Genomic DNA, 24,842 nt, shown 5'->3' on the forward strand with positions numbered 1-24,842 from the left:
CGCATCTGATTTTCCAATGCCCCTTACGACAAGTGCATCGGGAAACGTTCTACAAAACCCTACTTCGATTAGATGTTCCATTTCCGGTGTCAATCTCAACTTTAATAAGTCAGCCTCGAGCTCCCACTATGTGGGCGCTATATAGCTTCGCACGGAAACACAACATCGCCATGTAAACAAACAAAAAAAACAACAAAAAAACAAACGTCAACAAGGAAATCTGCAGTGTAACATACCCCACAGGATACCCCCCTTAGTGAAAATCACGAGTGAAAGTGAAAGTGAATTGTGAAAGTGCCATAAGGATTACCGAGGAAGAAGACAGGAAGAAGTAGGAACACATCAATCAGTCCCGCTGGCTCGAAATCGCAAAGGATAGGCGGTGTGAGCCAAGAAACAGCAAGCAAGCAAGCAAGCGGGAGGCTTGCCAGTTCTCTCTAAGTCGTGACGTATTAACATGGCGGTGCGTTTTCAGCGCAACGCTAGTCTCACAACTTTGGAAGTATCATTTTTGCCTTAAACTGGACGCAGAGAAACGCGAGTACTTGCAGGGGTAATTTTTACAGGGTGTAGTTTTTAAAAAAATTGAGTGAAAATGTCCATTCGTGTGTGTGTAATTTCACAGCCGCTTTCGTGGATTCTGTGCACATGTCTCTGGCAACGTTGGTTTGTTTTCTTTAGGTTTTTCCCTGACAGAGTTGAATATTTTTCCAAGATATAAGTCAAGGAAGATCTAAGTATACAACCTGTGATACAACCTCATGTGTTTATACAACGATGAATCCATCGGCAAAAGAGTAAGTACATGTGTATTTAACCTCGCGGGAGACGCCAGGAATCTCTGGTTCGAATCCTGGCTTGGGCATGGGTATTCTTTGAGTGTCCCTTCATTCAATCATCATGTCAATCTGGTAACAGTTTCATGCATCGGAGACACATTTAAATCGAATATTTTGTCTTTCTCGTGGTTTGTACTTACCAATTATGTATTGCGGAACATAGTGGAAGGTACCAATTATGTATTGCGGAACATAGTGGAAGGTGCCAATATGCTTTTTGCACGAAAACAAACACTTTTTCTGCTAAAATAAACCATTTTCCTTAATGCTACGGAAAGCACGTCACGGTGCGATATCGCTTGCTTTGCGAATTGTAACGCTTCTTTTGTTTTCGAATATCAATGTTTCCAACTCTATTGTGCATGAAAGTTGTAAAAAACCGGGGATCAAAAACCATGCACGAGTAGCCCCACAAACCATTGACGTTAGCCCCAAAAACCATCCACGGGTAGCCCCACAAACCATTGGCGTTAGCCCCAAAAACCATCCACGGGTAGCCCCACAAACCATTGACGTTAGCCCCAAAAACCATCCACGGGTAGCCCCACGAACCATTCACACGAGGTTAGGTTAGGCCTGTTAGGTTAGGTTCCATTAGCACCCATTTCACCCCTAAATTCATCGAAAAACCATTTTCCTTTCTCGACAAAAAACCGCGCGTTTCTCGAAGAAAAAAAATTGCGTTTCTCGAAAAAAATCGCGCGTTTGGAACCCCTGATTCCACTAGCGAGATCGCGTGACTTCCGACGCTAGAGCCATCTGCAGGTACATCTTGGAAACAACGGCATGATGTTGTCGATTTTCACAAAATGCGCAATATTATTACATGAAAAGTGATTATTTATTGTTCTGCTGCATTGTAGGATGAAGTTTTAGGAAGAATATATATCGACGGAGGTTGTAAACCTTGGAGAAACTCATTTCCGTAAGTAGTTTCTTGTGTAAAATTGAAGAAATGTGTCTCCGATGCATGAAACTATTACCGTCAATCTTCCTCATTTTCGCGATCAGCGGCAGAAATGCGAAGTGAAATAAGCGAAATAAATATATGTATATGTAACCTGCAGATAAGAAGAAACTTGATTAAAATTTCGGTAACCACCAAACGTCTCTAATTCCCTAATTTTCGTATTTTTCACATTGATACTTACATATTCTGCATTCATAAGGATTCTTCTATTTCGCGTTTCGTTTTTTGCAGGCAAATAATCCTCAATTTTCGAAATATCGAGTATTTTTATTTTGTTCACTTTTGCTTGCTTTACACACGATATGGCGTAGAAATCTTGACTAGCGTAGTCCATGATCAGTGGTTATGCAGTGTTGCACCCTTCTTCATAGAAAAATACCTACTTTCGTGTTACTGATTTTGTATTTTTTCCATGTTCGAAAACTCCTCGAACCATTCATAAATAGCCCCACGAACCATGCACGGCAAAATTAGGTTAGGTTAGGAAACGTAGTTAAATTTGTTTTTCAAAATTAGAAATTTTTTTCGGGTTCGAAAACCCCACAAACCATTCACGGATAGCCCCACGAACCATGCACGGCAAGGTTAGGTTAGGTTCTGTTAGGTTAGGAAACATAGTTAAATTTGTTTTTCAAAATTAGAAATTTTTTCGGTTTCGAGAACCCCACGAACCATGCACGGATAGCCCCACAAACCATTCACGGATAGCCCCACGAACCATTCATAAATAGCCCCACGAACCATTCATAAATAGCCCCACGAACCATTCACGGATAGCCCCACGAACCATTCATAAATAGCCCACGAACCATTCATAAATAGCCCCATGAACCATTCATGGATAGCCCCACGAACCATTCATAAATAGCCCCACGATCCATTGATAAATAGCCACATGAACCATTCATAAATAGCCTTAGAGATACTGGGTGAAAGGGGGGGGGGTATAACATCCATCAACCTCACATTGAGCACGCCACTGATCCTGTGCCCGTCATGTTGTCACAAGTTCGTAATCAGAAATGATGAACAGTAACTGACGTTTATTTACCTTCTAGAACTGTTACACAGTTACAAAACTGCGTATTTGGAAACACTGACCGATTGTTACGTCATGAAACGCTCGCAAATATTTGGTTCACATAGTAGATGGACATCAAGGGAACAGCTTTCGTGCATCGGAATGACATTAATGTCGAAAATTACATGATTTACCGGCAAAAAAATTTCAACGAGGTGAAAACAAACTTCCAAGACCTTCCTAAAGTATAAATAGAGCCATTTCGGTAAGTACTTTCTCCTGTAAAATTGAAGAAATACGTTTTGGGGATACGAAAATTTTACCGAAACTTGAATATGCTGATTCCGAAATTTTCACCTCTCTGTGTCCGGGCGTGCTTGTGTATGTGTGTTTATTGAATTGCCAGTAAAAACTTTCGAACAGTGTAAATCGGTATAAATGTATGTATTCAGTAATATGCATAATGTGTAGGCTATGTATTCAGTCGCTTATATTTAAGAGGCATGCAGGGCCTCCCCCATGGTGCAGTGGTAACGTCATTACTTTGTAATCAAGGGGTCCCGGTTTGATACCCGGTGGAGGCACAAGTGGTTCGGATTCCACTTTAAACTGTAGATCCAGTTCCGATTAGCCTTACTGTGCATAAAGTGGACTTAAAACAGCAACTTAGGTACTATTATCGTATGAGGGAAACATCTACGAATCATATATTTCGGACTTCTTTACATTGCTAACGTGTTATTTTCGAATGTGGAACATTTCCTAAAGTGAAATAATGCATATCAATGTCTATTTCTTAGATTTACGAGTACTCACTGTTACTTTGTTGTTTCGAATCTGTAACACATTATGGCCGTGATAGCGTACTGGTTTAGGGGGCGTTCTGAGACTGTTTGTCGATTTTTGCAGTGATGCAATCTCGTTCATCGGAAAATATCTACTTTCGTGCCCGGATTTGAAATTATGCTAATACGTCGCAAACCATTGACAGCCTCACAAACCATTGACGTTAGCCCCACTAACCATTGTTAGCCCCAAAAACCATTTCCCATATTGTTAGGTTAGCAAGCATAGTTTAAAAAAAAAAAAAAGTACTCGACACGTCATGGGTAAATGTCTGTTATATCGGAGACACATTTCTAACACATATTTTCAGTTTCAAATGGTTCGTACTTACCAATTGTGTATTGCGGAATCTATTTCAAGGTGCCATTATGCTTTTTCCACGAAAATAACTTCGATTTTCCACATTACGAGTAATTCTTTTGGGTCCTTTCTTCCGTTGCGGAACATAGAATATTTCGCGCACAGCTGTGGATCATCACGTGCCGTGCTTGTGTTTTGTCGATTTGGAGTGGGCATGCAGTGTTGCAACCTTCTTAACCGAAAAATACCTACTTTCGTGTTAATTATGTCATCACAAACCATTGACGGATAGCTCCAAAAACCATTCATGATAGCCTCAAAAAACATTCACGATAGCCCCAAACACCATTCACGTTAGCCCCACGAACCATTTCCAGCAAGGTTAGGTAAGGATAGTTAAACAAATAAAAATAAAAAAATTCTGGTTAAAAAAAGGCACGTTTGGAAACACTTCTTCTTCTCGCGAGACCGCGTGACTTTCGACACTCGCGCCATCTGCAGGTTCATAATGGAAACAACGGCATAATGTTGTCGCTTCGCACAAAAGGCTACTTTATTACATCAAAAGTGCTTATTTTCTGTTGTGCAGCATTCCATAGTAACATAATACCTCCACTAGGGCATTGCATGTAGGTATGGAAAAAAAATACTTTTAAAAATTATATGGTGCACCCCTCCTATGTTGTTTCTACTGGCAAAATATGAATCCATACCAAATTTTAGGTCATTTGGTGATGTTTTGACCCCCGCCCAACACGATTAACTAATTTAGTTTATTAATCATCGTTTTCCTACACTAAAATCATGACAAAAATGTTTGCAATATAAGACAGTTTATTATACAGAGAAGACAAACTCCATAAATAGTAACTAACAAGTATGGTAATAGTGTACACACAATCATATGAAATCACTTTACTGGATTTATGGTTTTGTGGAGGATAGTGCTGTTAAGTTCTTTAATGTCTCTTTTTGAAAGTTGGGAATTTTTTTGCGGTGATATTTGACCACTTGCAATAAGAACTGTTTTTGTGTTTCATCATTGGTAACACTAGTTGAGAAGTCTTGGATTAGTTTCACAGCCGGTTCCGACAGATCATTCAACACTTTGACATGCCGCACATATGTCTCAGCTTCTTGGTAATTGGGATCATTATGCCATTCACTAACAGGTTTTCTTAGCCAGTCACCGCCAATTCCCATACTGTGAAACAAGAACCAAGATTTAGGCCCAATAAGGGATGATAGTTTTGTACTGTGGCTAAGAATAGGAAAAGTTGGATGGCCCCTTTCAAACTATTTTGGTCGAGGAATTCGGAGCAATGTTCGAGCAATCTGCTGCCGTTCTGAAGAGGAAAGTCTGTTTGAAATTAGAGAGAACACAGCACATTCTTTGGTTAAGTACCAGAAGTGCCTTTCCATGGCTTTTATGGCTGTATTTGCAACTTGAGGATCGTGCTTGCAATACTTGTTCAAGTCATGCCATAGCTTGAGATCATTATACACTGCATCGGCACCAATGGATGAAGAGAGCCAGTTTTCAACGTAGAATAGTGCATTAAATTTTCCTAGTGCTTCCAGTTTACTAATCATGTCCTTGTCATATCCTGCTTGAGCACTGAAAGCAAACATCTTTGCAGGATACAAAATGGAGGGCATCCATCGAGCTTGATGCGCTGCTCCTGGTTTCAGCCAGTGTATTCCTCTTTCAGGTGTCTCACCCAGAAGTATCAACATCAATTCAGCACACTCCCGAAAGTCAGCGCGAGGTAACAAGTTCTTTCTATTTGGAGTAGAAAGTATTCTCTTCAGTGATTGTATAGAATTTTCCATATTGAGTTTCAAACTCCTGTCTTTGATTTCTAGGGTGTTAAAACCAGCTTCTCTGTTAATAGTTGACCAAATAGAATCTCTGAATTGAATGAAATTGGTGTTTTCAGGACCTGATGTTGCACCAAACAATTCTTTGTGAACTGAACTCAGAATTCTTTCAAATATGTGATGCCGACAAGCCAGCATAAACAACTTTTTGTAAAAGAGGTTTTCTAGCCTAACACAAGCTCCAATTTTCCATCCTGAGTTTGAAGCTGTAGTGTCAAAAACAAGGGATCTCACATTATCTGAAATCTCCCACTCGTTTGCTAGGGCAAACGTAGCGCTTGCTTGTTCTTCGCCTGTTGTGTTTGTAATTACAGGGATACCAAGAACTTTTCCTTCTTCACAGACTGGCATACCAGATACCAAATTCGCTAGTCTTCCTTTGTTTTCTTTTTTGAAGTCTGGAACCAGCTTACCATCCCAATGTAGTGTTGAGTGCTTCGGTGCTGTGAATGTAGCCTTAATTGCTTGCGCTGATGATTTTCTAACTTCTTTACCTGCTGTCCATGTGCTTTTAATTGAAAGAGTTGCTTTTTCAGTGGAACTCCACCTTCTGTAAGAATTGCTCCCATGAATGCTGTTCGTTGACCAGCTGATAGATTAAGCCTGTCTCCCATGGTTGATATGATTTTGCTTGTAAATGGATTTCTTGGTAGATTTAAAACAATTGATGAACTTTTTCTACGAAGTGTTGTACCTGTACCTGTTGCGCCACTGCTAGTTGAAGGAAATACAAACTCAGGATCTTCAATTGCATCAGGTTCAGCATCAAAGCCATCCGAATCACTTGAATCAAGGCTACCAACTTTATCAAATTCTAGGCTAGTACTTGTGTTTATGTTTGTCTTGGTTGAAGCTTCTTCTTGGCGACGCTTCTCCCTCGCAGCACACTCAATTTCTTTTTCGTTATGAGATAATTTCCTCATAACTTTTGCAAAGTATGTCTTATCAAAAACACCTAACTCCATTTTTCGACATGATCTTTGATCTTCTAAGAATTGCACATCTTCCAGAATAATTTTTCTAGTCCTACATCTGTCATGTTCTATAATAGAAATAGCATTGTCATGTGCTATGTCAAAGAGTAGAAGAAGAGATTTGAGAAAGCTTTCACTCTCAGCTGGGAATTCTTCCTTGTTTTATGTTTCCGAAGATTTTCGTATTGCACAATTAATTTATTGAGTTTTGCTTTGGAATGTCCCGCTCTGACAGACATCACTGGAATGCCAGAAAGCTCCCAAAACTTTTCTGCCTTCAGGATAACGAATATTATAACATCATCCCTTTCATCTTTCTGCATGGGTCCACGATTGAGAAAAACAACGTAGCGAAGCACATCCCCATTGGTGGGCAGTTGAGATCCTTTTCTCGGGGTCAAATCTTGCAGTAAATTACTTAAGAGCCACGCTTCATCCTTTCTAAGTACCGGGCGGTTTGGTATGGATGAAAATGAAGGAACTGCTTCATGAGGTGGTTCTTTTCCCATATTTACACTCATTTATGCCTTGGTAACAACCTATAAAAGAAAAATATAATAGGTTACAACATAGGTTACAACTTGTTGCCATGTTGTCAATGTCCGTAAAATGAACAAAGTATATAAAATTACAAACAACAGAACAGACAACTATTTTTGAGGTGGGCGGGGGTCAAAACATGGCCTACAGACCTGAAAATTTGCAGGCGATTATGTTTCAATAATAGTAACAATATGGCAGGGGTGCACAAGAAACTTTCGAAAAGCAATGGTCCAACCTCCACGAAGTTTGATAAATGCAACAGAAACTCATTTCCGTAAATAGTTCCTCCTGTAAATTTGAAGAAAAGTGTCTCCGATGTAACAGACATTTACCATCATGTTCTAGTGAAAACACGGCGAGGCTGAAACACTGGCTATGGGGTTGCATCATCTTAACACACGGAACATTGAACTCTCGTGCAGAAAGCAAATGGCGGGAGCAGAAACAGCATGTCGGACAGAGATTTTCGCAGAAAACAACATGCATTCACATTAAGGATCAAATCTACATTCAGGAACTTCCACAATGCTAAAGAAAATTATTTCCGTAAGTACTTTCTCCTGTAAATTTGAAGGAATCCATTTCCCTCATACGATAATGTTACCAATACGGTAACTTAAACTTACGAGGCATGCGGTCGAAGTTCCGATTGTTTAATTCCGATTTCACCATCGTACACAGGCATTTTTTCATGGTTCGATTTCTATTTATGTCTGTTAACTCATAATTTGTAGTTGTAGCGATTACTTACTGTGTGCTTACTTGAGAATGTTGTTTTCCACTTCCATATAGGGTTACCAGATGTCTTCTTTTACCTGGACATGTTCTCTTTTTCAGGTCCTAAAAATACTGTTGGCGGGTTTTTAGGAAAATAGGGAAATGTCCTCTTTTTTGGGTGCTATGGACAACTGTTCCAATTCAAGATTCGTAACGGCGTAGTGGTAGCGTCGTTGCCTTGTAAACAAGGTGTCCCAGGTTCGATACCTGGTGGAGGCACATAGTGGTTCGGATCCAACTTTAAACTGTAGGTCCAGTCCCAATTAGCCTCTGTACGTAAAGTCGGCTTACAACACCAAATCAATCAGTCAACATTCGGAACAAAATTTTATGGTAAAGTTTTCATCTCCAACAAACGTATTTCTTCAAATTTACAGGAGAAAGTACTTACCGAACTGACTTTCTGTACACTTTTGAAAGGTCGTCAAAGTGTTTTTTTCCCATCGTTTAATTTATTTGGCTGGTGAGTCATGTATTTTTCAAGATTAATGTGTCTCCGATGCACATGCACAAAAGCTCTTACCTCTATGTCCTTTCACTACGTGAACCAAATGGTCTGTGTTTCATGACGTAATCCCCGGGCAGTGTTTCCAAACACGCGATAATGTAAATATGAATAACAGTTCATTATATCAGAGACACATTTCTTCATTTTTACAGAAGAAACTACTTACGGGAATGAGTTTCTCTAAGTTTTCCAACATTTGTTGAGGTATTTTCTTTCATCGTGGAATTATTTGACCGGCAAATGATGTATTTTTGAAGAGAAATATCTCATGGATGCACAAGTGCCATTGTTTCGCTACGTGAACCGGATGCTGCATACGTTTGATGACGTAACCCCCTGTCAATGTTTCCAACCCCTTTTCTTTTTAACTATGCTTGCCTAACCAAACCTAACCTAACCTTATCGGAAATGGTTTGTGGGGCTGTCTGTCAGCTACCCGTGCATAATATACAAGTTGCACACGTGACGAACATGATAGTAGGTATTTTTCGTTGAAGAAGGTTGGAAACACTGCATACCTACAACAGTAGTCAACCTCTGCCCGCCATATTATGTGTTACGGAAGCGAAAGAAAGCAATAACAAAAACTGCTCTGTATGTGAAAAATTGTGTTATTTTTTTTCGTGTAAAAATCATAATGTCACCTTGAACTATGTTCCGCAATACACAATTGGTAAGTACGAACCATGCGAAACACAAAATATCAGATTTGAATGTGTCTCCGATATAACGAACTGTTACCGAATTATTTTGAATTTTTCTGATGTTGAATACCAATTTTTAGTATATTTGCCTAACCTAACCTTGCCGTGCATGGTTCGTGGGGCTATTTATGATTGGTGTTTGGGGTATGTGCATAGTTCATATTTTTCGGTGAAGAAGGTTGCAACACTGCCTAACCACTGATCATCGACAACGCTAGTCAAGATTTCTCCGCCATATTTTGTGTAATGCAAGCGAAAAACGAACAAATAAGAATTAACTCGATATGTGGAAAATGAGATTATTTTCGTGCAAAAACCAAAATCGCACCTTCACGAATCCTCAGCAATGCAGAATATGTAAGTACCAATGTGAAAAATAAGAAAATAAACGAATTTGAGACGTTTGTCGAAGATTAAAACTTTAATAATTGTCAATATTGTTTCCAAGTTCAGTTTCAAAGAAAGGAAAACAACACCCGGTTCTCATGGCCAATTGTAACCAGCCTAACTGCTTTACATTTTTTAGAGGACGTTAAGGGACTTGAATCACGCGTTTTAGTAATAATACTTATAATGAGGCCTATTATTAGTTATAACACCATGAAGCCTTGTTTCCATGATTATGACAGACATGATACACTGTCTGAAGAAGACCTTGCTAGAAGGTTGAAACGTTACGATTAGTTTATGTTTTTAATAAAATAAATTACTGCCGTAGTCAGCATATTTAGTTTTTCATAATCTATTATGAGTTATAACACCATTAAGCCTTGTTTCCATGATTATGACAGACATGAAACCGTGTCTGAAGAAGACCTTGCTAGAAGGTTGAAACGTTACGATTAGTTTATGTTTTTAATAAAATAAATTACTGCCGTAGTCAGCATATTTAGTTTTTCATAATCTATTATGAGTTATAACACCATTAAGCCTTGTTTCCATGATTATGACAGACATGAAACAGTGTCTGAAGAAGACCTTGCTAGAAGGTTGAAACGTTACGATTAGTTTATGTTTTTAATAAAATAAATTACTGCCGTAGTCAGCATATTTAGTTTTTCATAATCTATTATTAGTTATACTGAAATGGTGTAAAATTTCTTTACAGGGGTGTGTGATCTGGAAGCTAATCGAAACACTAGTAAGCACACTTCTGTAAAATCTTTTGTGAAATCTAAAAATGTCATCTTTTTTAAAGTTTGTTACCTGGTAACCCAACATCCGTAACTTATGTTAAGTTAGCCTGAAATAGTTGTTACGTAATATCTGAAGATTTTTCTTAGTAGGTATACAACAAAGAATCCATTGGCAAAAAAGTAAATACGTGTGTATGTAACCTCACACTAAGACACCAGGGGTCCCTGTTTCGAATCACAGCTTTGGCATGGGTATTCTTTGTGAGTGTTCCTTCATCCATTTCATAATATCATCAGTCATCCTCATCTTCGCGAACAGCCAAAAGTGGCAGAAAAATGAAGTAAAATATACCAAATAAGAAAATATGTGTATATAACCTTCAGATGAAAGGAAACGTTCAGAGCAATTGAAGGTGGCGGGAGTGTTCTCCGATTTATTTACTAGAAATTTATTTACTAACGAAATAAGTTTTCCAGGTGAAGTATCAGAGGTTCTGATGTCCCGGTCACTGTTTGAAATTTGGATATTACGTGTGTAAGGTGTAATATATTGCTTTTCATAATGGCGATATTTCTCCTAAGAAGTATGTTTGCCAAGCCTAACCTAACCTTACGTGAATGGTTCGTGCAGACTTTGAAGGTAAGTTTAGTGGTATTTTTAACTATGTTTGCCAAACATAACCTAACCTAACGTTACGTGAAATTTTCGTTTATATATCAAGTTACAGTGACCGGGAAATTGTAATGTCAGATTCGTGTTCAGGAGGCCTCATGTAGAAAGTTTACAAAATTTCAAACAAATCGGCGAACACTCCTGTCATCTTCAATTAAGCCAAACTTTCAATTGGCTGATTGCGAAATCTGCATTGATATGTACATGTGTGTGAGTTTATTGAATTAGCATGCGGCCCAACTTCCGATTGTTTAATCAGAGTGACTATTTTCACCAGGTGAATAGCTTTTGAGCTATTTCCACCACATTTTAAGCGGTGCTTGTGTATGATCTACAACCTAGCCTACTACGTACATGTATGTGTGCATTCTTTAGTTGTGGATGTAAAAAACTTTCGGTTGGTGTGCATTTATTTTCGTATGGACAACAACAAGTAATTTTTCTACACACTATATAATTTGGAAAAGGTATTCTGATATGAATTGGTGCTGGTAATATGTCACATGACGTAAGTATGAAGGGGTATTGCATTCCGCACTTAGCACTTTCTGCTATTCTCACTACTTGGTGACAGTAGTAGTTGCACCAATTTTTAAATTAAATTAACTCCTTAGCAGTAACTTAAGTACTAATACCAATGAGATTTTAAGTATACTCTAAGCACAGTTAGGTTAATCTGGAGTGGGCCTATATTTTAAAATTGGATCCGAACCACAATGTATCTCCACCGGGTATCGAACTTGGGACTCCTTCATTACAATGTGGGTAACGGTTCCGATTGTTTTATGATTTTTTTTTCAAATTCTCCTAGCAGGAAGACTAAATTATCGTAGAATTTTGGCAATCATTATCACACGAAATTTGAACCTTCCTTAACGTAGTGAGCACTAATTGAATTTCAAAAGAAGTTATTTATGTTGAAGAAACAACTTAACAATTACCTTAGGCAAGCAAGCATGCTTCCCATGGACAATGTATTTTCCATTGTCAAGTGACTGTAAGTATTGTAGACTAGTAGGAATTAATGTAGAAGTAAATCGGAAGCTTAGTAGAATGTATTAAGGGACTTGATGTTATGCTAAGAGAGCCAAACCTGGCCCGTGTACCATAACTACGAAAGCATACATTTAACAAAATCTTAAGTAATTGCTAAAACTCAACAGTATGTGTTAACAGCCGTAAATAAAAATCGACCCATATAAAAATTGCATTGATGAAATCGCAATAAAACAAAAGAAACTTGCGCCAAAAACAGTGCTATAGTCAGGTAATTTCTTTTGCTCGTGAAAGTGACGTAAGTATAAGCTGTTCTCAGCACCTGGTTAAAATAGCCTTATATGCTATTCTCACCACCTAGTGAAAATAGTTGCGGCCTTGTTTAATTCCGATTTCACCATGTTACAGATGCATTTTTCGTGGTCCGATTTCTATTTATGTTTGTTAACACATACTTTGGAGTTTTCACTATTAACTGACTGTGTGCTTGCTTGAGAATATTTTTTCACTCCTATATAATCTTCTTGCAACCAGCCTTTCGTTTACTGTTTTCTTGTTTACTGACTACTGCCGCCATCTATTTTACAATGTCATTTTGGGTTCGGGAAAGGGGACAGATCAGGAAAATGGGGGGAGAGGTGGCATGATCAAGCCAAACAATCCCCTTGGAGGTCAAAATACACCATGTACTCTGTTGTTGGTATTGTGGGCGTTCCCGTCGAATCCGTTCCTACAGACGCTTGAAAACCTCAAGCTAGACCTCCCCTGTGACCATATGTCCATTAGAAACAAATTCTCTATGGATGATGCCCATGGAGTCTTAAGAACAGGATGAGCATATACGGGACTTCTGCAAGTGAACTTTCTTGGTATTTGGGGACCCTTGGCTCTTCTGCACCAAACTCTGGCACTTCATTTGGTTTCATTGTTTCCGACATGTTGACCTAGGGTGTGTTCCTGTAACTTTTAAGAGGATCCTTCCCCAATGTTCAAATTTACCGGCGAGAGAGAGAAAACATGAGGGTAATTGGAGAACGAGTGTTTTTCTAAATCTTGCTATATGTAAATGCACTACGACACCAGTCTGGAAAATTATGGGACACACTGAAAACAGTAATGTACTTTCTATTGAGTACTCTGGAAAAAAATGAGAATTCTTGAAAACTCGTGAAAATCTCATGGAAAATGCATGGAGTTAATGTGGGGACCCTGAATTAACACTGCTATACATGTGCGGATGGAGTAACACTGTTCGGACAGAGCTAATTATCATAGTATTGCACGTTTTTGTTGGATGGATCTGTTTTTCAGAAATTCTCTTTTGCACAAGTGCCATCTTCAAATCGTTACAATGCCAATTTGCTTTAGCTGCGCTACTGTCAAGATGCCAGGGTTTCTGTGCATGCAGCTCCATACTGCAATTGCGTCCATTGTTGTTTCTGTTTTGGAACATTCATTGCTGAGGTTCACTGTTATTATAAGTACATAATATACATACTATATTATTAAACTACTTATGATAATATGTTCTCTAAATCTGCACTTAAATTTCCACACATAATCATACATGTATTGCTGAAAATTATAATTTTAAGTATAATATTTCAATGATTGCCATGCTGTCTGTCTGTGCATATAATAGCATTATGGAAAAATTGCAAGCACAGTGGTGCAGACCACACAACATTCATTTTGTGAACACAACAACTGTAATTATTATAAAAATGTATAGCAAGCATTACAGATCCTAATGTTCAGTAGTGTGTAAAATGAGAAAATAAAATATTGTTGCCGAAAAATTAATACAATATTTGTGATTATATGTCAGTGAGTACAACACTGCCCGTGCTTGTAATTATATTCACAAATGGAGCGCATGCACTGCGGTGTTAGGTGCTAATGTAGTTTTCTTTATTTTTACTTCCAAGTATACATAAAATACACCTGAAGTTTTTTTTTTTTTGTGTATAAGTCTCTTTTGGCCCCGGCGTCTACCCAGCATCGAATAACATGGGTACTTGGGGGAAACCCTGGGGGGTAAAGGCGGTCAGGGGCGTGATGCTGATCACATCACCCCCACTCACGACCGGATCAAGAAAGTGTGGGGCGTTACCCCCACACCCCCTATACGCCTTCATGGCGTGGTGCTATGCACAGGGAACACTTTACCTTTTTTTTTTTTGTATAAGTCTCTTTTAGGTGCACATTGCACGATACAGTAAGAGGTGAGCATCTGAAAATATACTTCTGTAGAACCAGAGATTAAGGTGATCTACCCCGGCGAAAAGCTTGAACATTTTCCATGTAAGCTTATGGGGGTAACTTCAGAGAACCACTGATTAATATTTCCATTTTGTGTATCAGCATCCCGAAAATTAATTATTTCATTTGTATCACATTTATTTCACTTCTCTTGACAGGGCAACCCTGCTGCTCGCTGGCGAGCACACTGCAGGTGCTCGCGATTGCCTAATGACCTTGTAGAAAGAGGGTTGGAACATGGCAGGGGTCTTCGTCCCAACGCACAAGTTTAGAATATGAACAGAAACCAACATGTCTTTTGAACTTCTAACTGGGTAGCTTTTAAATTATAGACTGTAAATGGTGAAACAAAAATTGTGAAGTGTATTCCGAATCCAGAAGAATATGAAGTTGTAATGTGGTGTGAGAGTATGAGTCAACTTACTGTGAGAGTGAATATATTTTTTCTGAAGCAATGGCCTTCCTGTAATGGGGCTGGTTGTGGCATTATTATTATTATTATTATTACTATTATTGTAAAATACGCTATTTCCTATTCTTCCATTATGAATGTAGATAACTTACTATACTTTATATGAAAAAATAACATGTTGAGTTTGTTTTTAAATTCCTTTTATGCACAGAAAGGCTTGCCAGGACTGGACCTACAGTTTAAAGTAGAGTCCGAACCACAATGTACCTCAACCTGGTATGGACCTCAGGACTCCTTGATTACAAGGCGACGACGTTACCACTACCCCATCAGGAAGGTCATCGTTTAAATACCAACAATATAAAGTTCGGGATAGCCAGAACCGGGTACCTGAATATATATCCTAGAACCGAGTGTTCGTTGATTGACTGATTAATTTGGTTATTATTTGTCGCTTTCTGCTACTTTTAGATAATTGCGACAATGATGAACGGTCACTCACAAAGAACTCCTATGTCCTGACCTGGATACGAACACGTGGTCTCCTGCGGTTTAGCACGGTATTCTAACGTCTTCGCATGCAGGTTGGCCCAAGTGTCGAGGTTTCGGGTTGTGGATGTATGAATTTTACATCAGGGGTGCATTAAGACTAATTAACTATTAAATCAATCATTTCTAAAGCTCTTGTCGGACCCTGTGGCCAAGTGATTAGCACATCGTGCTGCGACGCCAAGGGTCCTAGGTTCGAATCCCGCTCAGGCTTGGTTGTTTGTAAATGTCCATTCATCAATTTCATCACTCATCCCCATCTTCGCAAATTAGTCAAGATTCACAAATCTCGAAGTAAAATAAACTAAATCAATCAATTAATTTCTAAAGCTCTTATCACTAATGCAATTAAACATTTCAGGCCCAAAATACAAGTCTTTCTGCCAATGTAATATCGCAAGTCCATTCCAAACACTATAAAAAGGTAAAACTTCCCGTGCATGTAGCACCGTGCCATGGAGGCCCAGTTAGAGGATGTGGTGGTAGGGTCCCACACATTCTCAATCTTGTCGGCCCTTTTCAAGGTGATGCTCCAGTTGCTAATTGATTTGAAGGTGGGCGAGGTCCAGAGCCACTTTGTATGGGGACAAGGCCGGAAGAATTTCGACCTCAGATCACTCATCATTCCCCCCGGTTACACACAAAAATATTACAATTTTAGATGGGTGTTTTTGAGAAGATGATTTCTGAAAAGGGGTCAAAATGGATTTTTTTCATTTCTTACAAAGTATTTTCTACATAACATTAGAAGTTAGTGCAGAAATGGTATTGCAAATAGTTAGTCCAGTTCTCATATTCTATTATCCGAGCAAAATTAATGTCCTGTGGTTCACTTTTTCAAGAAATAATTTGGAACTTTGAAATTGTTTTCAAATTTTTGTATTTTGATTTTTAATTTTAGAGCTGAAGAGAGAGGGTTACATAAATATATTCCTTAATAAGGTTTTGGAAGTACTTTGAACAAGCTTTCAAATAGAGGAAACCTTAAGTCTCTACCATTTTTTATTTTTTATTTATAGTGATTTGAATACGCAGACTTTTTAAAATATATATTGCATGAAAATACGTATTATATACGTATATAGATACATCTAGAACCATCAAAATAACTTTAAAACACTTGGAGTGTAAATGTTCAAAGCAACATATGTATCTTGAATATTCGTGGCAAATGGTAATCAACAAAATTAATGAGCGTTTATTTCTGAAAAAAAAAAATGAATTTTGGATCATTACATATGAAATTATGCAACAGAAGTTATAGCGATTTTTATAATCTTCCAAAAAAAGTAAAATCACCACACGGGACAAATTAAAAATGGCTGACAGATCTACATGCAAGCCTGAAATGTCAATTTTGAACACTTAAAGGATATAGAAATAAGTTTGTAAGTTATTAATATTTTTAAAAGTTATGATGAGACAAGGGTTGTTCGAAATGGTATAGAATTGCCCTATTTAAGTAGTTCCTCACCACTACACAAATGTGCACACTAGCGAGCATACATGCATGCACAAAATGTTATCAATAATATGTTTGATGCTCTACAGAATTCCGGATAAGCAGCAGTCAAAAACAATGTTGCAAGTGTAGCATATTTTACAGTAAAAACCAAAAAAGTAATGGAACATGGAGGACATTTTTTAAAAAAAATCCACCCAGTTACACACAAAAATATTGCAAGGTCTGATTACACCTCCTGTCAGACTGTAACCAAAGACTGACTACCTAGTCTGGCCATAAATACTGTTACACACTATTTTATGAATAAATTGAATATGGTTTCAGATTTTTAAATGTTCTTTTAGTATGTTACATATATTACACACAAATAGCACCAATCAGTTTTTAAAATGTACACTTTTTGCCCTCACACAGGCTTGAAGTCTCCCTGCAGCACGGATGGTCTTGATGGGAAAGTCCACCCCTGCTGCTATCAAGGAGCGCTTTTAACTTTCAATTATAGGGTGTCTCCTCTTGCAGACAGTCCCCCTCTAGCTCTGGGCACAGTTTGTTTGTAGTCCAAGGTATTGAGATCATGGCTATCAGATGGCCAATCAAAAGTGGAGATGAAATCGAGTACACTGGTCTCCAGTCACCATCGCGTCATCCTTGCCTTATGAGCTGGGACAGAATATTTCTTGAACATCCAGGATTCATTGTGAAACATTGTTTGGTTCAGCAGTGTCACGAGAGGGTCCAGGACACTTTCCGTGTACACTTTTGCATGGTTTTTAAGCCCTTTTTCTCAAAAATGAGGCCTGGTGGAACTCTCGTAGCTCACTCCCCCATCAAACCATGACTGAGGAGGGCTGGTGGCATCTCTGATTTTTGGGAATTGTCTCACAAACTTCTCGAGAGTTTGCAGCATACACCCTTTCAATTTGGCGGTTAAAACTTTATTCAGTGGTGAACAATTTCTTATGAGTGAAGAGAATGCTGCAATGCCCATTGGCAACGTACCGCTGCAGAAGCCGTCTCGGTTTCAGTTCCTCTTCTTCTTCACTTGTGTCATCAGGAAATTTCCAGTACTCCACCCAGTAAGCTCCAATTCCTTGTGAAATGTTCAGCTCCTGTGCCATTATCACTTGCTTCCGGATGGGATTTCTGCGGATGTGAGCCATCACTGCTTTAACAGCAGCAGCTGTTTATACAGTGTGAAGTCTACCAACTCTTCGGCGATCTTTCATGGTACCAGTATCAGTGAATCTCTGGATTGTCTGATTCACAAACCTTTTGGTGATCTTCAGGATTTTTAGGGGCTGGAAAATTTCAGTGAGTGACTTCCCAACCATATGCAGAGCAATTACGGCTACTTTTTTCATATTCGCCCCACTCCATGCTATGCACAAGAAGATACACGCTTACTCTTTCACAGCTGAACACACAATGGTCAGGAGTGAACTGCAACACAAGCATGGTTTATGAGCCTGACTACCAGATGTACAGTCCAAGCCGAAAATTTGTAACAGTATTTATGGCCAGACTAGGTATATTGTACAATTTTCAGAAATTTTGAGAGGGGTGTTTTTGAGAAAACTATTTCTGAAAAAGTGTCAAAATGATTTATTTTTTTCATTTCTTACAAAGGATTTTGTACATAACACTAGAAGTTAATGCAGAAATGGCATTGCAAATAGTTAGTCCAGTTCCCATATTCTATTATGTGAACAAAACTAATGTCCTGAGGTTCTTCACTTTTTAAAAAAAAAAAAAAAATTGGAACTTTGAAAAAATTTTGGAATTTAATTTTTAATTTTAGCTGAAGAGAGTTTCATAAATATATTCCTTTATAAGATTGGGGAAGTACTTTAAACAAGCTTTCAAATAAAGGAAACCTTAAGTCTCTTTCATTTTTGGTTTTTGATTTATAGTGATTTGAATATTGCATTATTTTTCCTTGTGTAAATTTTTTATATCAAATAGTGCCTTTCTTTGTGAGCTTGTAACACTGTAACAAATCAACAGAAAATAAAAATATTTTATTTTTGGACATGTGTCATGTGCACCTTTAACATATATTTTTTTCAGTAAAATCCATGTTGGTGAGTGGACATCACCTGCATGATTTGAGATGAAATCACCCGATACAGATATTAATATCGTAAAGAAAAAATATCATGATATTCAATAATAGTGCCTACCGTACATTCTACACCTGGCCGAAGTAATAAAACCCCTTCGTTCCCAAAACTTGGGAGCTCTTGATCTTTGATGCAGATGTGGAAAGAATGTGAATGATGTCAAAGTCACACATGTTTGTCCCGGGTTTTATACCCCGTGGAGGCCCATAGTGGTTCGGATCCCACTTTACCTGTAGGTCTAGTCCCAATTAGCCTTACTGTGCATAAGTGGACTTAGAACCAACTAAATCAATCACTCAATAGATTTTTGTCTAAATGGGAGGCTGCACCAGGGGCAGCAAAAGTACAGATAAAGAAGCTCACCTATGGAAGAACTTTCTAAAGTCAAGAGAATCTTGTGAATAGTTGCAGCTACTTATATTTCTGCTCATAAATAAGATGACAGAATGTGTAGCTCCTGTTCTGTGAATTTATCCTTCACCAAGTTATGAATATGAAGGGGGCTGAGGGCAGTGCCAGAGGGAGGGGGCACTCAGCCCAACTGACTCCTGCCTGGCAAGAAGAGTTTACTTCCCCTTGGTAGGTAAGGTTTATCATAGTGTGGGGGCAAAAGTGGCAAAACTTAGGGGGGAAACAACTGCCCTCCCTTGCCCCCCCCTAATTGCTGCCACTGTTAATAATTAATTCACTTTAGTTTGTTCCAAGTCTCTTTTGCTAATAGGTGCACCATATTTAATCCGCTAGATGGATGAATAATTTGGAGGAGCAGATCAAGTAAGGTGTTCAGTAAAGATAAAAAATGTGACTTTCAGTAACAGGATAGTACAAGACACAGTCGTAATAAAATACTTTATGGGAATTATGACATGATCTTTTGGGATGCGCAATTGGCCATGAGGAAAGGGGGGGGGGGGTGAGCTGATCTGGGTAATTGTTAGAAATTCATTTTCGAGATACTAATTAAATTATGTAACCCGCGGTTTATTTGATTTTCTCAAAATTTCTACCCCTCCCCCATCTCGCGTACGCCGGTGATGATATTTTACTTTCTTGTCATCACAGAATATAAATAGTTTATTCCATTGCAGAAATATTTTTGAAATGGACATTATGTAATTCATCTCTGTTTTTGCCTCCTTGTGAACAGCAATGCTTTACATCAGCAGTGGCCAACCTTTCTTGGTTTGAGGGATAATTTACATTTCAAGAATCACTGGCGATCTACTTATCTTATTAGACATACTAACAAGAGCCTAAAAAAAGGAAGCAGAGGGCCAATACCATAAAATTGACATTATTTTATTTTATATATATATTTATTTATTTATTTATAAGTTTTGGCTTCAGTACTGTGGGCCTGGCACCTGTTTTAGGCCGTATCTCCCCAGTTCATCATTAGCATCTTTTCATCCTTTTTATGAGAAGGTAAATATTTTTTTTTACATATACATCATTACTACAATTTTATTCTTTCATAAGACTCATTTTAACAAAAGTATTTCACTTGTTGCTGGGCATCAGTAAAAAAAATTACACAAATTTGGTTTCAGATACTTCACACTACATTCTGCCAATGGGTTTATCATGTTGCAAGTGATATGACATTACTGCTGTTCTCAAGCAGAAAATCAAGTGATCATGTGTTAATCGATTCCCCTCCTTTGATTTTATCGCATTCATTGTAGAGAATGCCGAGTCTCATAGATATGTAGATGCAGTCCGACTTGTTAATTATTATGTGATTCAACAAAGAAATAAATTATCTGTTACAACAAAGCTCTTTTCCTGATACAACAGTTGAAAATACAGAGAGGTAAATAATAAAATGTTTTGTGACTATGCATAATAAAATCCGTATAATATGACAGAGCACTGCAGGCTACCTCTTGCGGCTTGCCGGTTAACGGGTAGACCACTGTTGACGCGTTGGCCACCCCTGCTGTACAGCATACTTTTGCCATCCCGATAATTCAAGAAAATACGTTCTCCAGACTAAGTGAGTATATCTGTGCTGATTCTATTTGCATTCCTGAACACTTTCTTCTGCCGATTTTCAATCTAGCTCTACAATTTAAAAAATACGTACCAGTAGTATGATTTGACCTATTACTGGGTCGATAAATGATGAACCCCCCTCAGGCAGATTTGGCTACACTTAAAACTTGCTCAACATGCCCATATGAGCTTTTTGCTCAAGTGTGGTACTCCGTCTAATTCAAGATTTTTGTAAAAATGCCCTCGGGAAGTTCCTGTGAAATGATGAGCCCCCTCAGATTGATTTGTCCGCACTTACAAAAGGCACTTCTGTCAGATTGTTGTCCATAATCCTGTCACCCCTCTTGATATTTTTTTTGGCTACACTTAAAACTAGGCCAAACGTATTACACACACACACACACACACACACACTCACACTCACACTCTCTCTCTCTCTCTCTCTCTCTCTCTCTCTCTCTCTCTCTCTCTCTTTAATTATCTTGCTAATGGCAATATATTTCTCATTATTTTCAGCTAAAATATTTAAATTCTGCTTGTCAAACCCCTCGTACCTGATCAAATGATGAAAATCATAATTGGATGCACCATGGCAAAATATGGGGACAAATTTTGGTCTCTGGATCTTAATATTACAGCTATTACACAGGGCCATTAAGAATTTACCATCTGTATGAGAATGGTGTTTCACCTTGATATTTGCATCTGAAAATTCAGAATCGCATACCGGGCATTTTTCTGCATTGTTGAAATCTTCAATCTGTTTCTCTGTTAAAGGCAACATGGGTTTTGATTTTAATAAGATATTAGATGCTATGTCATGGCACTCATTTTCTATTCTATCTGCAAATTCTTTGATGGCATCTGCTCCCATGTATAAATCATCTTTACTAACAACCCCATCCTGTACAACTACATAATAAAAACTAGAAGGTTCATGTAATTGATATGATGTAATTGAAGATTCATCAGGATCTGGGCTACAGAATGCAAGGGGTTTGAGGTTTGATTCAAAATCACAGACTATATATGCTGGGTGTTCCAACAAGGCTTCAAATTTTTTGAATTTGGCATTTTCATTTGGGTTAGGCATAAGCATATGAACAGGTTTATGGTTGCCACAGTATTTCAGATGCTCAATTAACTTGTTTTTAGCAATTTCTGCATTTTTTTCACAAACACCATTCACCATTTTTCTACCATCAAATACAATTAAACATCTTCTACACAACTTGAATATTGTATTGGATTTGTCTAGTTGTGTTCTCACTAAAGCTTCAAGATTATGTATCAGAGTATAATGGTGTGTATCATCCCCTTCAATTAAGAGCAGATCAATCGGAACAGCAGAATCATCATCAAATGTACTGATTCTGAGAGGTGCTATCAAGCAATTGCCACGGCCAGTAGAACAAATAAATACATTAATAGATAATTGTTTACCATTAATATCCCTGGCCTTTTTTTTCAAATTTATCAATATTCTGAACAGACATTGGATATTCTAAACCCTCCATTGCTTCATCAAAATCATTTTCATGCTGTTTATAATAACTTATTCTCTTTGGATTATCTGAAACTGGATACAAAGCAGCTAAAATACACCACAGAAAGCATTTCTGATCATTATTTTCTATGTTAAGCACAGCTTTTTTGTTTTTAATATTGGCAGGTAAAGGCAAATATGTAGATCCTTGTAATGGGTTGAATTCAGAAATATTAATATATAACTTGTGTGAAGATCCGCATAGGCTCCATCCAGACACTTTTGCAGCAAATTCAGAGTGTTTAATATTCAATTGATCTATCAAACTGCTTATTATTTTGTCTGAATTTGCATTTGAATATACCGGTACAGTTTCTGTTATGTGGGGCTGTGTAAATTTTGTGCCATTTGGCTTCTTATATTGTGTAAACAATTTGAGGGACAGCTTATAAGAGCCATTTTGTGCATTTAGAATTGCCTGCACATCTGGATTTATACTGTTCAAAAAATTCTTAATGTCACATCTTGGCTCTGATACAAAACGGTGATCCCTTAATTGGCCGTTAAAACTGCTATGGATGGGTTCATAGCGTGGCTGCTTTGCTGCTCTAGCATTAACAGGTGCTTCAGGCTTTCTTTTCAGACCAGATGTAGATGGTTGAGGGGGCAGTATTGATGACTGTGCAGAGCAAGTACCTTTATGTTTATAAGTGAAGTATTCCATGCTATATTTTCTATGGCATTTAGGGCATATTTTTGTGGGAGTTCTGCATTTGTCTGGATTACAATTCCTTTGGTGCCTGGCCCAATTGGGGCTGGTTATATTCTTATTGCATTGATTACAATATTTTTGATTTGGCATTTTTGTTGTTGTTTATTATATAAGATTTCCTGGGGTTCAAATCAAAATTCTATGCTTAATAAAAAATATCAGTTGGGTTCAGCAGTGTGTTTTGTATATTTAGTGTGTGTGTGTATGTGTGTATGTGTGTTAATATTTTTGGCTTTGGTATTTATATAAAATTTCTTGGGGTTCAAATCAAAACTCTATACTTAATAAACCTATGACAGGTTGTCAAAAATTCTGTCTATTAAATCAAATAGATTTGTAATTCAATTTATATAAATTTGCAATATTTTTGTGTTTAAAAAAATATGAGCAGCACTGCAACAACACACCCTTACTCTTCAACAACTCTCTCAATACTGGCTGATATGCAATGCAAAATCTCTTTATATAGCCTAAGCACAGACCGCATTGAAAGCATCTGAAACAATAAGCCAATCAGAATATAACACATCATCACATTATGTCATAACCAACCAATCAGAAAACAACACATGTCTAATAATTTGTTGCAAAACATGATGCAATATAAATAAACCAGAAATAGGCCACAAGTGGACCGGAAGTAAAAATGTGTGTGTGTGTGTGTGTGTGTGTGTTAGTTAATACGTTTGGCCTAGTTTTAAGTGTAGCCAAAAAAAATATCAAGAGGGGCATATTTTTGACAGGATTATGGACAACAATCTGACAGAAGTGCCTGTTGTAAGTGCGGACAAATCAATCTGAGGGGGCTCATCATTTCACAGGAACTTCCCGAGGGCATTTTTACAAAAATCTTGGATTAGACGGAGTACCACACTTGAGCAAAAAGCTCATATGGGCATGTTGAGCAAGTTTTAAGTGTAGCCAAATCTGTCTGAGGGGGGTTCATCATTTATCGACCCAGTAATAGGTCAAATCATACTACTCGTACCCAGTTCAATCCCCGGATATGTATACCCAAAACCGGTTTATGCAGCTCTTAACACATCTGGTGAGCTCTTCTCGTGTCTCCCTCCCCTCTCCTACCAGCTCATTAGTCATGAACGACGGTCTGTGAAGAGCCGACTGGGCTCTATAGAAAAAGTGAGAAAAGAGTAAAATTAATTAATTAATTTTTGGGATGTTGATGCAGCAAATGAAAATATTAATCCTTTCTCAATGTTCAGTCAAAATTTGATTTTTTTTTGTCAACTGGTTCTCAAATGGAAAATGCTCAAACCTTCGCCAGGGTAGGAGATCGCCTTAAAGCTGACAATGAAACCTCAAAGTAGTTTTTAGTTTGCTTGAGGAAAAATAAATGTACCACAATTAATTATTTAATTCATTAATAAAGATTTCAGTTAAAAATCATATATTGCTTTCAAATTGACCATATGTTTAATTAATGGCATAGTTAGGAAATGTAAATATGCTAGCAAATGGAATTAAATTTCATGAAAGTTTTAAGTGTAGCCAAATCTGTCTGAGGGGGGTTCATCATTTATCGACCCAGTAATAGGTCAAATCATACTACTCGTACCCAGTTCAATCCCCGGATATGTATACCCAAAACCGGT

The 24,842-nt window shown here is 37.9% G+C and overlaps 1 protein-coding gene across 1 annotated transcript in view; it reads left to right on the top strand.

Moving 5' to 3' along the window:
- Positions 1–673: 673 nt before the first annotated feature.
- Positions 674–24,842, top strand: part of LOC145986898 (uncharacterized) — a 113,434-nt gene continuing 89,265 nt past the window's right edge. The window contains exons 1-2 of the mRNA XM_083121365.1: positions 674–797; positions 10,472–10,504. The gene's annotated coding sequence lies outside the window, so the exon portion shown is untranslated. The remainder of the gene's footprint in view (positions 798–10,471; positions 10,505–24,842) is intronic.

The sequence above is a fragment of the Lepisma saccharinum genome, chromosome 4 (assembly GCF_977018435.1).
Source record: "Lepisma saccharinum chromosome 4, izLepSacc3.1, whole genome shotgun sequence".
NCBI classification, from domain to species: Eukaryota; Metazoa; Arthropoda; class Insecta; order Zygentoma; family Lepismatidae; genus Lepisma; species Lepisma saccharinum.